This window comes from Coffea arabica, chromosome 7c (assembly GCF_036785885.1).
Source record: "Coffea arabica cultivar ET-39 chromosome 7c, Coffea Arabica ET-39 HiFi, whole genome shotgun sequence".
In the NCBI taxonomy this organism is placed as follows: Eukaryota; Viridiplantae; Streptophyta; class Magnoliopsida; order Gentianales; family Rubiaceae; genus Coffea; species Coffea arabica.
In genome coordinates this window covers 19,694,968-19,714,313 of record NC_092322.1, presented here as the reverse complement: position 1 = coordinate 19,714,313, position 19,346 = coordinate 19,694,968, and the positions used below count along the sequence as shown (strand labels likewise).

General features: G+C 32.6%; 1 long non-coding RNA gene across 1 annotated transcript; it reads right to left on the bottom strand.

Moving 5' to 3' along the window:
- Positions 1–12,816: 12,816 nt before the first annotated feature.
- LOC140010277 (uncharacterized) lies at positions 12,817–17,062 on the bottom strand. The gene is made up of 2 exons (XR_011817581.1): positions 16,829–17,062; positions 12,817–13,004 (listed from the first exon to the last, which is right to left on the bottom strand). It is a non-coding gene; the product is annotated as an uncharacterized lncRNA (long non-coding RNA).
- Positions 17,063–19,346: the final 2,284 nt, after the last annotated feature.

The following is a 19,346-nucleotide window of genomic DNA, read 5'->3' as shown; positions in this document are numbered from 1 at the left end:
ATAAAATTAATTTAGGTGTTGGGCTTCAATTAATGAACACAAGGAAGATTATGATTTACTTCATCTGTAAGTAATTTTTGGCCACTTTATTGATGCAAAAATAGTGATTTTGGTGTCTATGATTAATCGAGGAATTGAAGAACTCACTTCCACTTGAATCGGAGTTTGTGCTAGTTGTAGTTCTTTTACTCTTAAATTTTTGTTCTCTGTTATAATTTTAGATTTTCAATGCAACCTCCATCTTTTAGTTTAAACTAAGATTTTCATTGATTAATCATTGTCTAAGGTTTGACATGATCTTGCTAATACTACAAAATTTTTAGTGATAACAGTAACTAATTTTTGGTGAATTTGACAATCATCATATAGAAGCAACTCTAATCTGTTTGCACCAAGTGACTTATCATTATGTGCTTACTCTCTATATTTGGGTAAATCTGGATTCTAAATATTTAAAAATAATTTTGTTCATATCAAAATCTATGCAATTATTTGTTTTCTGGGGACTATTGGAATGGCAATATCATAGTAGCACTTGAATTACGTTCATAATGTAATTTCTTTCGATAATGTACTTAAATACTTGTATTAGTAATCAAACTTCAAGCCTCTAAAGTTTCCCAGACATCTTACCCATTTTATCCTTTCTTTCAATAATGTACTTATATACTTGACTAAAATAATATGAGAATAACAAGAAATAATATGCCAAATTTCTGCTGCGATTTTTTTTCCCTTTCAATGATGTATTTGTATACTTGACTAAAACAATATGAGAGAAACAAGAAACAACATGCCAAATTTCTATTGCGCCAATTTTATTTTATTTTTTTGCTTTTCCCTTCCATTTTCTCAGACAATCCTTTTCATAATATTGCCCACAAATTAGAACTAATTACACTTGCTTTCATTGAAGATGGCTTTAAAAAAAAGAATCAACAGTAGTTCCCTACTTATCTTTGATTGAAGATGACTTTTCTTCCCTTGTTCGACAAAAATTTAAAAGTAAAAAATTAAGATTGTAAATTGCTTCATTTCATCTTCACTCAACCATTATTTATAATGTTACCTTACCACACATAATCCTACTCGGTCGGCTTAACACTTATTTTGGCCAAACCCAGCCCATTCACCATTAATTTGGTCTAAGTTGGGCTTTTTTTAAAAAAAAAAAAATCTAATAGAAATTTTTTGTCAAACTTTTAAATCCAATGTCAATTTGGCCACCAAAAACATGGATCTAATTTTGTTGACATTGATCTCGCGTTCACTAATGAAAAAATCCCTTACTATGGGGTGGGTCAGGATCGATGAAAAATTCCTTTCTAAGGGGTGGGTCAAGGTCACAGGCCTTACGTATACTTCTTCCTATAGTCAAAACATTGTTGTCTTTACATATACTACTACGTTCCTGCTATCTAGGCTGTTTCATCACATGTGTCTTTGTTCATCTTGATTTTATCTATTTGGTGATTCATAATCATGTGCTTTTCCACATTCTCCACTCTCATTTGTAAGTCTTTAATCATTTGTGTCAGTTCGTCTATTTTGTTGACCCCTTCCTTTTGTATCTTTTTCCTGGGTCAATCCAAATTGCTTTAAAATTGAATGAAACCATGTGATGCTAGAGTCGTCGCACAACACCTCGTTAAAAAGCTCTAAGATAAAGGAACCAATTAATTTGAACAACTAAAGTAACATGTAGATCGAAAAACCCAGAAGAATACGCCCCAAATGAGAGTTATCTTTTGCAATGATAAAAATCGCCATGTTAAAAAGTGGCTTTGCCAAAGATTTTGTTCCTTGATAGAAGACATACGTTGAAAAGATCAAGCTAACAAAGCTCATATAAGCATCAAATTTATCACCCTTTCTAAGTCGGGCTTGGATGAGCTTAAAGTCAACACCAGGGAAAAATCTCATTTTATGGCCAAACTCGACCCATCAAAAGCTCACATATGTAAGGTCTAATCCCCATCCATTTTTTCAAATATGGTTTTTGGCCAAGAATTGGTTAACTAAAATTTTCTTGAAAAATAACATATTTTTAAGATTTTAAAATGTTTTATATAATATATAAGCAAAAATACCAAATTTATTAATTTACTAAATATATTTACTAACTTTTCAATTTGATATTATTTAATTAAAAGAATAGTGCTTTAAGTAATATGTTATTTAACAAGGATCTGTCTAATGGGTGCCCAATCCTTGTTAAGATATATTTCAAGTGTTATATTTTTGAAAATATAATATTAATTAAGAAAAGTAAATAAATACAAGGGAGGATAGGTAAGATTAGACAAGAAAAGTATATAAATGCAAGAGAGAGTAATAATTGTTAGTATGTATATATACACAGTAAATAAGGGAAATTTTAGGTGTGTTAACAAGTATCCAATAGGCACTCGTTAAAAATTCATTTAATAAATGTGTTAATCTTATATACGTTGACAATGTATACACTATCATGGTTGGATGCATGACTCATATGCAAAATTTAAATTTTAAATTCAAATTCTGATTATGTATCATGCATTTAACGATGAAAGTGTATACACTGCCAGTGTATAAAAAATTAATCTATAACGAGACAAATTTCATATAATTTTATTTGTTTTGAACAGGTAAAAGTATGAAAGCCTATTAACTATTTGATTTGATATTACTATTTGGGTTGAGCGTAGTAGCCCAATCCATATTTACTTATACGCTAACTTTAACATTTCGTCAGCTTTAAAAATCATTCATATCATTTTTTCACCCAACAGATGGTATTGTCCAAGTAAATATAATTACTTTTTAATGTTTAAATTATGCACCAAACAAGTTTATGTTATGTATTTCCTTAATGTAAAATAAGCGTTCTATTTCATTCATAACAAATAGAAACGGAAAAACACAAACGTTGTCAAATTGAGCGGCATGGTATTGTATATAGTTTTTTTTTTTTTTAAAGTAGGGATAGGAAGGGTAATTAGTTGAATTGTAGACAAGGTCAGCATAATGATATCAAATTATCGATCAAATTGTATAGGCTGGTACTAAGGCCGAAGAGTAGGCTCTGCCAATTGGTTTGTTGTCCAAGTGCCCAACCAAAAGCCTTGATCCTGCATGTATGCATGGATATGTTCTGTATTCTGCATTTGAATTTCCAGGGATTTGAACCTTTGTCAGTGATTGTTAGGATCGAAAACAACCAAGAAACAAACAAAGCAAAGATCATAAACGTAGCAATAAGTAAATAAAAAGGAAAAAATTGCTAACCAATTAACCACACAGCTCCTCTTGAGCTTGTAGATTAATTCAGACAAGCTACTTCAAGTTGATGAATTACAATCACTCTTATGTACAAAGGAAGGTTCACCTCCTCCTTGCCCCGAACTCCCCTCGGTCAAGCCAGGACGTTTTACTATCCCTCAGGACAACCCTCACAGAGCTACACTCATGAAGTATTCACTCACAAATGAAAAGCTTACAATGAACCTCACACCACTAAGACTACAAATCTTCTTTGAAGAGTATTTTCTCACTAAAATCACTCTAGATCTTTTGTATCTTCAGTGTCCAAAAGTTGTTTGAAATATCTGACCAACCACTATTTATATAGGACCAAGAAAGAGCCTCATTAATGCCTCCAACGGATAGAAAGTAGCTGAACAGTCAACTATCCGTTGGCAGTGTCGGACGTCCGATAGCCCTGTTTTGTGCGTCCGACAGCAGGCAGAGAGTTTAAGAGTTTTTCTTCAATTCCTTAGGACGTCCGATAGGCTGGTTTTCTGCGTCCAAAGGTATGATGTAAAACTGGAAATTTTTCTTCAATTCCTTAGGACGTCCGGTAGGCTGGTTTTCTGCGTCCGAAGATACTCAATGGTTGTCGAACGTCCGATGCAATCTTTTTGAGCGTCCGATAGCTTCAGCATACTTTGTCTTCTATCAATTGCACTTGTTCATGGAATCAAATAACTTCATAACTGAAAGTATATCTTGAAGAGATATTAGTATCATCCATTTGTTTTGTAAACATCAAAAGATAGGGATCAAGATCAACATTCTCCCCCTTTTTGATGATGACAAAACAATGGATGGAAAGAAACAAAAATAAGTATAAGCTCCCCCTCAAACATTGCATCCAAACTTATAATTTCAGAAAAACTCCCCCTTACACATAGCATCCATCTCTCCCCCTTTTTGTCATCATAAGATGAGAGTAAAAAATAAATTATCATAATCCAGCAACAGAGTATAAAAATAGAAAAATGACAGCAATCACCAAACAGAACAGAGAATTTGATATCAAAAGAAGTATCAACATATGACAGAGAGTTTTGACAAAGCAAATCATCTTTAGATCAGAATTGTTCTTTTCTTTCCCTTTTGATATCATACAGATCCAGAAGAATTCAAAAACTCAGATCAAAGTATCAGAAATATCAAAAGAAAAAAAATATTATGAACAAGAATCACTACAATGATTAACAAAATCTCATACTTGTTAAAGTTAGCATCATGTCTAACTATCCACATGCATTTCATGCCTTTTTTTATATTCTTTCTCACATAGCAATCATTTTTCATGTAACCTTTTTGACAACAGAAATTACACATAATCAAGGAGTTATTCATATGAACAGATTTAATAAATCTTACTTGTCTTCTCTTATAAATAGCAAATTGGTTGGAATTAGAATTCAATCTATTCTTTTGAAAACAGACTTGTTTCTTGTGTTTAAGCAACTCATTTAAACCATCCATTCTTCTTTTCAAATCACCTTGTTCCTTTTTAAACAATTCACAAAGTTTTGTTTTTCTATCAAGGTCAAAGTGTAAAGCAGTCTCACCCTTTTTGAAATAATCATTTTCAGCTTTCAACTTTTTATTTTGTTGAAAAAGATTTGCATTATCTCGAAGCAAAAAACTAATTTTCTGTTTTAACTCCTTGTTTCTAGCATAGGATTCTTTCAAACTAACATGCAATTTTATAATGAAAGATTCAAGATCATCATCACTTTCATCATCACTTTCAAATTGAGAGTTAGAAGACGTTATCTCATCATCTCCAATGGCCATGAAAGCAGATTCGTCTTCCTCTTCAATTTCACCATCGGAGTTGCACTCATTCCATGTGAACTGGAAGTTGTTGATTCTTGGTTTTCTTTCACTTTTTCTCTTCTTCATTGGACACTCACTTGCATAGTATCCAGATTGGCCGCATTCAAAACACTTATCAGTTTGCTTTTTGTTGAACTCTAGCTTCCCTTTGTTTCTCAAGTTGTTGGACTGATTCGGGAAGGAGTTGCTAGGTCCACCTTTTCTGAATTTCCTCTTGTTGAGTATTCTTTTGAAGTCTCGTGTGATGAGTGCAATATCACTATCATCACCTTCCATGTCATCTTCACTCACGGAAGCTGGATCATCTTCATCTTGTGAAGCCTTCAGAGCAATATTCTTTCTTACTTTCGCATCCTCCTCCTCTTGCACTTTGAATTTAAGTTTCAGCTCATAAGAGATTACAGAATTAATAAGAGATTCAATAGGCATAGTATTCAAATCTTTAGCCTCCTCAATAGCAGTCACTTTATTTTCCCAATAATTGGACAAGGCATTCAGGATTTTTCTATTTTTCTCACCTACAGAATATTCTTTTTCCAGTACCTCTAAGTTCTTAATGAAGTCATTGAATCTACAGTACATCTCATCAATGTTTTCATGAGGTTGCATCTTGAAGGATTCATACTTTGTAACTAGAATGGACTTCTTTTGTTCTCTAACATTCTCACTACCTTCATGAATTTCTCTCAGTTTATCCCAAATTTCCTTGGCTGACTTGCAGCCTTTGACTCTAATAGATTCATTTGAGTCTAAAGCACAATATAACACATTCATGGTTTTTGCATTTAAGGTGAGATGAGTTCTATCTATAGCAGTCAGTTCACTTCTTGTTTTTGGTCTAGATCTATGAGTATTTTCATCTATAAGAGAGGCATCATATGGACCTTCACTAATAATAAACCACAATTCAATATCAATAGATTGTAAAAAGATAATCATTCTTTCTTTCCAACTCACATAATTTGACCCATTAAACATAGATGGTCTAATCACAGAATGTCTTTCAAAAAATATAGCATTATTGGTTGTCATTTTTACTCCCCAGCCGATTGAGCTTAATCTCTAGGAGACCAGGCTCTGATACCAATTGTTAGGATCGAAAACAACCAAGAGACAAACAAAGCAAAGATCATAAACGTAGCAATAAGTAAATAAAAAGGAAAGAATTGCTAACCAATACCACACAGCTCCTCTTGAGCTTGTAGATTAATTCAGCAAGCTACTTCAAGTTGATGAATTACAATCACTCTTGTGTACAAAGGAAGGTTCACCTCCTCCTTACCCCGAACTCCCCTCGGTCAAGCCATGACGTTTTACTATCCCTCAGGACAATCCTCACAGAGCTACACTCATGAAATATTCACTCACAAATGAAAAACTTACAATGAATCTCACACCACTAAGACTACAAATCTTCTTTGAAGAGTATTTTCTCACTAAAATCAATCTAGATCTTTTGTATCTTCAGTGTGCAAAAGTTGTTTGAAGTATCTGACCAACCACTATTTATATAGGATCAAGAAAGAGTCTCATTAATGTCTCCAACGGATAGAAAGTAGCTGAACAGTCAACTATCCGTTGGCAGTGTCGGACGTCCGATAGCCCTGTTTTGTGCGTCCGACAGCAGGCAGAGAGTTTAAGAGTTTTTCTTCAATTCCTTAGGACGTCCGATAGGCTGGTTTTCTGCGTCCGAAGGTATGATGTAAACTGAGAATTTTTCTTCAATTCCTTAGGACGTCCGGTAGGCTGGTTTTCTGTGTTCGAAGATACTCAATGGTTGTCGGACGTCCGATGCAGTCTTTTTGAGCGTCCGATAGCTTCAACATACTTTGTCTTCTATCAATTGCACTTGTTCATGGAATCAAATAACTTCATAACTGAAAGTATATCTTGAAGAGATATTAGTATCATCCATTTGTTTTGTAAACATCAAAGATAGGGATCAAGATCAATAGTGATGCGTAAACCATTAGGCATCAGGGCTGATAACATGAGGCTTTTAATTTCTCAAGTCAAGCAACGGCTTCTCTTATTACAAAACGTTAATAAAAGGCTAATTACATCAATATTTTCTGAAAATTTGATTGCAGATTACATTCCAAAGCTAGACATTAAGCTGACTTCACTTAAGTAACAAGGGCATCGAAAACACAACGAATGGAACTTGTGCAAAAGTAACAAATGACACCTTGAAGAGGGGAAAATGCCACTTTTCAGAACCTTGTTTTGTGTCTAAGGCGGTGTTTTGTAAATAGCTTACTATGGATTTCAAATTCAATTATATGCATACATGATATTTGCTTGAGGCCAACGGGAATGAATCAATAGGAATGATAGGCCTCTTCTATAAGTTTTTTGATTAGGCAACTCTCACTAGAGAATCATCTTAATTACCCATCTTATATTCCTTAAATGTAAAAATAAGAAAATTAAATTCTATCTTATTCCAGTTAAATGGAAAAATAAGAAAACAAGATGCCACCGTTTCTGCTGGTTTCAACAAATGGGAAAAAATAAAGAAAAGAAAAAAAGATAATGAAAAAGAAAATTAATAAATTGTAAAATCCATTCCACATTAACAAACATGCTATGGATTTTCATTAAAATCCATTATCATTGACCACCCTATGATACTGATAGTGATAGTGATTATGAAATTCAAATCAAACAGTGCCTAATATTGTTAGGATATTCGATATGAAAGAGTACATCAGTTGTATTCTAGTTATCAAGCTTGAGTCTCACTTGTTTTTTTTTTTTTTTGTGCAAACGAAATAGATTTGGGCCTCTATATTTAGAAGAATAGATTAATTTTGGTTTTACACAAAACGGTTCAAGCATGTTTGAATGGTTCTAAACACTATTGCCTTTTTTGGTAAACAATATTACAATAACAAGTCTAAGCATTTCTTCATCATTTTTGGTTCTCTTGCATGCACTGGGGAGTTAGGACCCAAGGTTATTGGTGATAATTGCTTTGGCGTATACAGTATGATTAAATATAAAAAATTTTCTTGTACAACAATAACTATATACAAAACCATAGATAGTCAATATGATAGTTATGTCAAATTTGTTAAAGTTGAATAGAGTTTTAGAACAATAATACATTGAAACAACTATACGACAATCATTTTTGTACAGTAGACAACATAACTTTTATGTTCATTTTTATGTACCAATGGTTTTTGGAAAAAAACTTTTTTTTTTAATTTTCGACTAGTACTTGGTTTCATTTCAAACCTGTCGGACTTCAAGAACTAAGGGAGTAAAGTGAAGAAATAGAGAAAATTTTGTGAATTTTAGGAGGTACAATTGTAGGAGGAGATTGGAATTTAAAAATTTTTTCAAGCCAATTTTAAGAACTATTCAAAGCTAAAAGGGAAAATTGACTCACTCACTTAAACATGGCTCTTTTTATCACTTGAACAAAAGCAATCTGAAAATTAGTCCCCGTTCTAGGAGGCCTCTTCCCACGATCAGCCCAAAAATGAGCTTGAGGCTGCATCAATTGATTCACACTTTTTTCCGTCTCCTTAGACCTCATCTTTTTCTTTTTTTTTTTCTCTTTCTCACACCTTTGTTTGTTCCTAGTAGTGTTAGCATTCCTACAAAAAGTAAAGAAAACTTAACATAAAAACAACAATTTTGTTATGTATATATTAAGATATGGATTGAATTTTATTTATTTAAATCAACTCCACTTTAGTTTAAAATGATAAACTCCTCTGGTTTCAAATGAACCACCACTCCGAGGGCTCCAACCAGTCACATTTGAAATATTTGGAAAAAAATTACAACACAAAAGCACTTTTATGTCACAAATTCAAAGTAATCCGAGAAACCAACTATCTAGTAGAAACAATGAGGAGAAAAAATGGTTGTACATTGATGAAGCATTGTCACGAGAGTTATACTTGATGCTTGCCTTGCCTAAGTTCATAATAGAATTTATCTTGGAGGACAACGTTGAAATGGAATGTTGTTATATTAATTTGGAGGCTCAATTGGAGAAAATCCTCATTTGATGAATCAAATTAAGAGTCCTAAAACTGAAGGGTCAAAAGCATTCACCCTTACATTAAGGGGTATTTCTGCAAAATTTCATTCTCACCCAGGCGTTTTACAAAACTATACTAATTACAAGGCAAGCTCTAACAAAAATAACTAGGACCAATTAAGTTGTCTTCTTTTATTCTTGTTCTTGGGTGCAACAACAATAAGATTTGAGGGACCAGTCTTGTAATTTCTTAGCTAAGCTACTAGTAATCCTTATTGTCCAATCAATACTAACGTATTACAGTTCAAATAAAGCCACAACTTGTAAAACCAGAGATCATGATATCTAGCTCCCTAAGCACCTATGCAAAAATCTTATGATTTATATTTTCTTCCTTTTAACTAACATATGGAATTGCTTGATTTATTGGTCAACTCCCAGATTAATATAAATAATTTGGACTTGAGATAAGAAAACAATGTCAGATAAAACAAAAAGAAAGTTATACCCTACATAGAGAAAAGTCATATCACTGAAATCCGTAATGGATCCATTATTGGAAACTTCCAAAATCAACAACGTTGTGTGGTCTAACCAACAACTTGTAAAGGAACAATTGTCATCCCATTAATCGATAATAAATTTTTGGATTAACTGCACTTTGCGCTTCTAAACTTATACCACTTTTTTACTTTGCACCATAAAAGTTCGATTTTGAACACCTTGCACCCGAAACTCTTAATTTTGGATACTTTGCATCTTAAATTCTCAAGTTTGCCCCATTCAAATTCAACCAATGATTATACTTACAAAATTAAAGAGATAAAAGATGATAAAAATTAATATTAATATATAGTTTTGTTATAACTATGGTCCCTTAGCTTTTTTGACTACTTTCAGCACATTATTATTGATTTATATGATCTCAATTACTCACATTATTAGCAAAATTAACGAGATAAAAATGTTACAAATTAATGACAATGTATTATTTTATTTTTGTTACGATAACTTAGCTCCTTTTGTCTATTTTCAGCACATTGTCATTCAATTGTTGAATCCTCTATGCAATTAATTTTGCTGAAGTTGTCATTGATTGGATTTACACAAGATAAACTTGAGAGTTTATGATGTAAAATATCTAAAATTAAAAGTTTGGGGTATAAAGTGTTTAAAATTAAAATTTAGGGTGTAAAATGAAAAAGTGATACAAGTTCAGAATTATAAAGTAGAGTCAATCCTAAATTTTCCTGTTCAAGATTTTTCATAATTGGAATATGAAATATATGTTTCATAACAATATATACTTTGGACAAATCAATCTAATTCAACAAAACAAATTTCAACGTCATGACAAAGTTCCAACCAGAAAATCATTGCAAACTATTATGTGTGACAACTATTTAGGGCTCGACCGATGACATTAAAATTCTTGTATTTAGGTTGCAAACACACCTATTTCCAGTTCGATATACAAATGAGAAGGTGCAGTGGGCAAACATCTCGATCAAACATTTATATCCTCCAAGAGAGTTGCTAAGATTGATTCATCCTCATTCTTTCCTTGGATTTTGTCTACTATAGCTTTGAAATTTGATTGGATCTCAATCTGTTGCCACCTGCCTCCTTAGCCATGATCAGAGCCATCCTTATTGCCTCTGCTTCCACTATCATTGCATCCCCTTTCCGTTGGTTTTTTAACCCCAGGCTTTCTATTTTTCCAGTCCAATTCCTTGCTACAATGCCAAGTCCTGTTCTGATCATGCTTGCTGAGACTACTGCATCCATTTTTATCTTAATGATTCTTTCACTTGGAGGAGTCCATTGCTGTTCGTTTTGAGGTGTTTCAGCACCGTGCCTTTCATCCTCAGGTGTTTAAGCACTGTGAGATTTCTGATTTGAATTTCAAACTCTTCCATTTTCTCTTTTCTTTTTTTAAGGTTTAGAATAAGCCCTTCACAATAATCAAAGATCATTTTGGGAACTTTTAAATTCTAAGAGTTGAAAATTGTAGAAAAAACAATTACAGATTTTAATATCAAGTGATTTCACAATTAGAAGACTTTTCTTTGACCAGAGAGCCCTTTGGTGTAATGGTTAAAATTGAGATCTCATGACCTACAGGCCCTAAGTTCAAATTTTCCTTTTTTCTTCTTGCTTTTTAAATCCCACCCCTCTCCTACTAGCCAGAAACAAATTAGAAAAAAAGGACTTGTCCTTGGCTTCTGCCCAAGCATACAAGTTTGGTAGGGGAAATGCTTGTCTACTACACAAGCTTAGTACATAAAAACACTAATTGTGCTTTGTGACCATGTCGGTGCATGCATAAAACCAAATCTATAGACAACGGAGTTTTCATTTTCGCTAAAACTTTCTTTTTCTCAAATTTTCTATTTTCATTTCTATTGGTCTTTACTTTTTTTTTTTTCCAATGTTGCATTTAATCATATTTGTAGGTTTTCTTTTATTGTAAAACCACAAAACAAAAAAAGAGAAGAAATGAAAGAAATATGTGACATCATTCATATGATATAGAGTTTATGCATCATTTCTACTTTGTCATTCTTTTTTTTAAAAAAATTATTTTAGTAGTGTAAGTTGAAGGACTCAAACCCGAGATCTCTTACTTGTACTCTTCCTTCTGAACCATCCAGCCCATCCCTCCTGCTAGGGGAGCTCGATATGTACTCGATCAGAAGCTCGAGTTCGAATTCGCTTCATCGAGCTCGAGCTCGATCTCGAGCTGCTCGTTAGAGCTATCGAGTCGAGCTTGAGCTCAGAAATTTGATACTCGAGAGCTCGACGAGCTCTATCGAGTATCACATAAAAAATTAAAAAAAAATTATATATAAAATTACTAATATAGGTAAATAAATTCTAAGAAATTACCGGTGAGTACCCTTATCGAATCGAGCTTGAGCTTTTTAAGGACTCGATCGAGCTCGAGCTCGATCTGTGATTCTCCGACTCGATCGAGTTCGAGCTCGAGCTCGAGTATAATTATATTATAGCCGAGTCCAGCTCGAGTATAGCGGTACTCGAGCTCGACTCGGCTTGAATACACCCCTACCTCCTGCCCCTCCCTTCTATTTTGTCATTCATGATTGTTACCTTGTTTCACAATAAATCTATAATTTGACTAGATGTGCAAAATGAATGGTTTTATAATGCTGGAATCAAAGTAGTTGCTCACGTTGCAGACAACGTAACTCAACAAGAGAAGTAGCAGCGGTGGGGTCATGACTTTTATTTAGAGGATGAAATAATTTTTGGATTCAACTCACAATCTATAGTTTTTTACATTTTTTTTATTGAAGTACTTGTTACAATAAGTTTAATATGCATGAATAAATTTTTTAAAAATTTTTTTTTCTTGCAGAGGAGGAGTGGGACTTAAGAAGTAGAGAGAGGATAAAGGTGTTAAAACCTAGGACCTCTAATTCCTAACGTCTCAACTTTAACTATTAGACCAAGACCCTCTTGGTACGCATTAACAAATTTATTGAACATTGCAAAAATAAAATAAAAAAAATTATATAGATTGTGATTTATGATGTGCAGTAATTATCATGTTATCTAATGGTATGATTGCAAAATTGTTAATGTTACTTATAAGACTAATAGTGTGACGATCCCACTACCCCTTAGGGCGAAACCTAGGGTTTAGCAAACTGTCTGCCTAACTCTCGCCATGGCTCACTCACTCACATTAACTTCAGAGATAGCATTTCCATTTAACAACCGCACATTCAATCTTAAGTACATAGCCAACTAGACTAGAATTTAAATTCGTCCATTAAAAGAAACAAAATACAAGTTTTAAATAGCGATATACAAATTTGACCACCCAAAACTGTCTATCTTTGCTCGACGCTTCTTCCAACCTCAACTCCTGTAAGGAAAACAAAGCTAAAGGGATGAGTTTACGCTAATGAGATTTTCCGAACAAGCAACATTCAACAAAAACTTATACCAATAAAAATTAAACAAGTAAAGAACACTTCACTATATAATTACTTTCAAAAGGATATGGTGCTCATTAGGAGCCACTTATATAACACTATACATTTCACAATATAATAACTCATTCAATATAAAAGGATACAAGCTACTTCTGGGAGTCATTTCAATATCACTACACACTCCGCCAAAATCACCCCCTAATATCCTCTAAAACAATAAACGATCCCCTATATTCATTAATCAGTTCAATAATCTCCAAACTTCAGGGTAATATTCGAGTATACCGAAACACTTATCCCAAACTACCTCCTATTCGACCAAATCCTTTACTGGCTCGAATAGTCTGTTGAACAGGGGGTTTTGGGGCTCAGTTCAGCCGGTGTGGTAAGTACACATACGGCTTAGATTCATGCACACTTACAGTAACACTTAGTCAATTATCAACCTCCAAACTCAACTAGTCGAGTGTGATAAAGTACACCCCCAACTTAGAAGGCAAAGGACAATTGAAATACACTTTATAATGAATTGCTAGCAATATTCCATAATAAGCACATTTATCACATAACATCACTTAAGTAAAGCATAAGCTTGACACACAAATCCAGAAACACTCACCTAAAGTATTTTGAGTCACACCTCGATACTTGGACCCTCCGCCGAATCACCCTCGGCTTCTAAGATATTTATAAACTTATTAATTTTCCCAAATGGTGAAATTAAGGTTCACATGATTATTTTGACTAAAGTATGTATATGTGTATATATAATCCAAGATGTTTAATGTATATACATATTTAGAAGGAGATTTAAGATGATTATATGTCAATAAAAGTTGGGATTTAGGTTTTAAGGATCATTTAAAATCAAGGTTCAAAGTAAGCTTTCTAGAGTTTGGCAGTTTAGAGATCTTATGAATTTCTTTGATTTCCTCCTAGATTTTTGGATGAGTTTTATAGGTAAAACTTTTCTAAGTTACCTTATAAAAGTTTTGATTAGTTTTGGTTCGTTTCTACCTTAGAAATTCAAAGTTAAAAGGTAGAATCTAAGTATTAAATTAGGATTGCTTAAAATAGATTTTAGCAGGACATACTTCATGTTTTTGGCAGAAAGTTCACGAGTTTATTGTCAAAATAACTCTCCTTCTAAAACATATACCCAAAGTAACTTAATTTTAAAATTTAGTACCTTTATAATTTTTTTTTGCCACACAGGTTGCACATGTGTCAGGACGGAGATAGAAGCACACTCTATTTCTTTTTTCCATCTAATATTTTTCTTGATTCTCTCTCTCCTGTGTTTTTTCCTTTCATTGTCTTTTCCTTGTCAAACGTAATTTTGAGAAGTCAATATTTATATTAATAGTATATAAAAATTCATTATCATCCTTGATAATATCAAGGTAAACAAAGATTATTCTCTTATCTTTTCTATTGTGCAATTTTTGGAACATTGCTATGGTGTTCAAAAAATTTTTGAATATTAATTGTCTAACAAATGATTTCTTACACCATGTGTTTGATAAAAAGTCTAGGAGAAAATAATCTAGCAGTTTTTAGTTTGCAATTGAAAACTTGAAAATTTCAGTTTTATTACATCTTGTAAAAGTTTTTTTTCAAAGAGTAAGAAGGATAATATAAACAAATATGATAACCTTGAAGTTTTTGTAACTTTTTCTTGTTATTGCTTACAATTTTTGTTGCAAGTTTTGAATTTTTCAAATTTAATTTTTGAAAAAAATATATGCAATAGGTTTGATTCATTTCAAGAAAAATGTAGAGACCAATCATAGTAAGGTCAATAATGGTAGAATTTTTTTTTAAATAATTATAAGAAAATTATCAAAGTTATGCAATCTTATTGTGTCTCTATGATTAAAAAAAAATTAAAAATTTTAACTCATGTTGGAAACTATAAACTAGATCAAAAGTTTCCTTTCTTGTTATCCTACGTGGCAATCAGGATAATAAGGTGGCAATAATAATATCATTATCGGAATAAAATTTGAAAGTGAATCATATTGAGAATATTTTTTAGAAAGAGTATTATTTTAGCAAAAAGCTCGAAAGTTCACTAGTTCCTTCGTTCAAATCTCCTAAAATCCAGCCTGCATTTTACCATTACTCTTTATAGATTGTTCTTAGTTCAAAGTTTGATTAAAATCTCCTAAAATTTTCAGAAGACAACTTGAACTCGTTAACTATCCCAATCTGTCCAAACAGTCTTGCAAGCTCAACTAGCCCCAAGTTTCTTTTCCAAAGACTCAATATTTCTTTTCAAATCAATGTAGGCATAATATATAGAGCAAAACAGAGTACCATAGCGTAATTTTAACCAATATTTGTATAAACTTCAGTTCACAAGATGGAAGTTAAGCCTGAGAAAACACACCAATCATTCGAGTCCCAAAACTGAAATTCCAGCCATATATTTTTCAAGATTTTCATTCAATCTATCAAATTATCAACCATATCCAACATGCACTCACTTATATACTGAAATGAGAACATGCAGCTTTGAAAATCCAGCAAAACTTTCCAAAATCTCTGTTTTAAAAACAAGAATTGTAGCTAGACTCCCAATCGGGCAACTAACAAGTCTCACAGCCATACAATCCTTATATAGCTACTCCAGCCCCATTAAACGAATTTTCACCCAGGAAAACTAGCCTGCAACTCTAAATAAAGATGTTACTGGACATATAAGAAGGATTTCCTAGCTAAATTCTTAAAAATCCCAGATGAAAGGTTGAGAAACCTTACCCTCACTCTCAGCTCCTTGAGTAGAATTTTTCTCACCAAGATTACTTCAAATTTTCCAAAAAAAAAACTGGTGAATCTATTCATGCATGTCATGTTTAAAGCATTAAAAGTTTAATGAGCTAAAAGGTACAAGTTTGCAACTAACATTTTGGAGTTAAAGTTAAAGAAAATGGCAGCTACATACTCTCGGGTTTCAAGCAAGAAAATCCAGTGATACCATTCATCATTTGTTTCTTATAGCCTTTAGATTTATCACACCAAACTTGATATAAATCTAAACCAAGGTATATTACAAGAATTTGCAGTAAAATAGCAACAAATTTTGAAGGCTGAAATTTAGCTATGGTTCAAAGTTGGAAGTTTCCTCCAAACAGGCTACAAGCATGTGGATTTCTAACCAACAACTCAACTTTCTTTCATGATTCAAACATAAATCATATAATATATCATAATGTTAGTATAAAGCCATGAATCTCCTAGAAAAATTTCAACAAAATGGAAGTTACAAGCTGGGAAACACAGCCCTCCTCCCACGGTTCAAACTGGAAATTTCAGCAAACTTTCTTCCATTTTTCTCATCCAAAGCAGCACCTTTCTCACTTACTTTCAACCTTAAATCACCTACCAACATGCTTATAACATAGAGCATTTCCCAAAAAATTCAACCAAAAATTGCAACTAGAAACCATAATGCATAGCTCAACTCAGCCTCAATCCTGGAAATTTCAGCAAACATGAAGTTCACATGCATTCCATATTTTCACCAAGATTCATTCACCAAAAGGAGTAAAAGATTTTCTAGCAACTTGCAACATACTATAAACCAAAAGCTGGATAGAAATGAGCTTCCTTAGCTCGGTGCAAGCTGGAAAAATTTCCAGCATTAAACAGCTTCCTATCACAAATTTTACTTCCATCAAACATCAAACCAAACATGCATCCAAATTTCTCTAAGGTATATGGGAAAATTGAAGTTTCTAAGCCATATTACCTTATTTTTGCTGCTACAAATCAAGCTGGAAGTTAGCTCACCTTCCTGATTTCTCCTCGGCTGGAAATAGAGTTAGACAAGGTTTTCTCTCAGCTTTCCCTCTAGTTTCTGTCGGCTGGAAATGGAGTTAATACACAAGGTTCCTCTCAGCTGGAAATGGAGACAAGATACTCGAGTCTCCATGGGCTGAAACAAGGAAGCAAACTTCAAATTTTCTCTCAAGTTTTCTTCTTCCTCTCGGCTAGAAAATGGAGCAAGACGAAAAGAAAACTTTGACTATAGGAGTTTATGTCTTGCATGATTACCGACACTTGGCTCTCAGTCATCTGCACTTGTCAATCATACGTGAGTTGTCAAGAGTTATTTTAACTATTACCCCTCACTTCTATATTATCATGTTATGTCCCCATTAATTTCTTATTCTAGGTAGTTTTAATTCCTATAAGGGTTGATCCTACACCAATTTAGCGTACAATCAAGTTGTTTAATCACAAGAAACAAGTAAATTCGTAATTTAAATAATAACAAGCAAATTGCAACATATTCAATTCTAGATAAAATATAAATTACACAATTAATTTCAGGCTCTCACAAATAGATATACTTTTTAACCTGTCCACAAATAATTTTCACACAGTTAAACTGTTAAAGAATTATTTGGTTCACCTGTGATTCGTATGATTAGATATAAAATGAAGTTCAATGTTAAGTAAATAAGATTTATTAGAAAGAAATTAAAAATAGCATTATGTTATATTTCAAGGTTCTCTTTTAGAAAGAGTGAGGGCAAATTTAAAAAATTCCAATATTTTTGGGGGACAATAGTGGCGCTAGATAGAATACTTTTGAAACATGAGGAGGTAAGAGTGAGGCAATATTAAAAAAACTAAACTTTTTTTAAGTTATTTTATAATTTTCAAAAATTGAGGGCATCCAATTATAGCAGTAATGTAAAAGCAACTCCATCTTCTTCTATTGTTGACAAAATACTTCAAAACGTGAAGGCATATTTTAAAATTGTCTATGTATAATGGAAAGAGATGGATTACATCCAATCCTAAAAACATATGCAATTTTTCTACTTAAATTATAGAGAGCGGAGATATGTGTAATGAAAAGCAAAAAAAAAAAAAAAGATTATGTTGACAAAAATATAATCTCTTTCAAAAAAAAAAAAGAAAAAGACTTTTCTTGAAGAGAGAATTTTGATGTGGGGTCACTGGTCAGAATGCATCATAAATTCTAATAAAATCCTTTATGGAAAAACTAGTGATCCTTAATGCAAACAATCTATTGTGATCTCAATAGATCTCAATAGGAACTATTGCAGCGCGAGATCAGTAGAATAAACAAGTGCAAACATTGCTTAACAAAATTGCCATCTAGTTTCTTTGATTTTTCATTCTGATCAGTTAAAACGGATCAAATTGTTTGTGTAGTGAAAAGAGATGGATTATGTCCAACCCTATAAAAGTGATACAATTTTTCAATACAATTTGTAGAGAACAGAGATTTGTGTAATACAAACAAAAAAAAAAGGATTATGTTAACAAAAATATGGGCTCTTTCATTAAAAAAAAAGTATTTTCTTGAAGAGAGAATTTTGATATGTGAAATCCTTTATGCAAAAACTAGTGATCGTTAATGCAATCAACTTGTTTCCATCTCAGGAGATTTTGATTTGATTGTCATTAAATTTGCTAGAGGAAGGAATAGTTGCAGAGCGAGACAAGTTGATAAAAAAGTACAAAAATTGCTCAGCAAAATTGTCAACTAGTTTCTTGGAAATTTCATTCTAATATGTTTGAACAGTTAATCAGTTAGAGTGGAAACTAAAAGATGAAACAGTAAAGAAAAAGTTTTAGGATATTTACTATCTTTGGACTTCCAAAAGTACCGCCAATTAAAGAAGGTTTCTACATGAAAATAGAGCAAGGAAGAGAGACTCATATAAAGATAACGCTTTGCATAAATTTTTAGATTTTCTTTTCCTTTTGGCTTCTTATCCAAAGCTATTTCTGAATCCAATGCCAATGAAAATGGGTTGCATATAACAACAATACGCAAAGTGTACAAAACAACCATTTGAGGCAAATTTTACTATTCTTTTGCTACGCCCATTCTCTATTGACTAGCAGATAAATACCGTGCTTGCACATGGCGAGAAATTAAATGATGCCCAAGGTGACAAGTTAAAAATATGCACAAAATCATGTCCGATCAATGCACAAACGACCACTTAAAAGCAATACAATTTATGGGGATTTTTTGTTGTGACATTTTGTTTGTTAATTTATTATTTGGAAAAAAAAGGTGAACAACATACCGATACATGTACAAGGTATTGGTTACTCATAAATGTGAGGTGATTTTTACATCCGAATGCACTTGATTTTTGCTAAGTTAAAAAAAAAAAACAGAATGTATTCTGCTTCTTTGTGAGTGTATGTTTAGACATGTGTGTTGTTTTGTTAGTCTCAAAATAAGATAAGATAGTAGTAAATTGCACAATGTCATT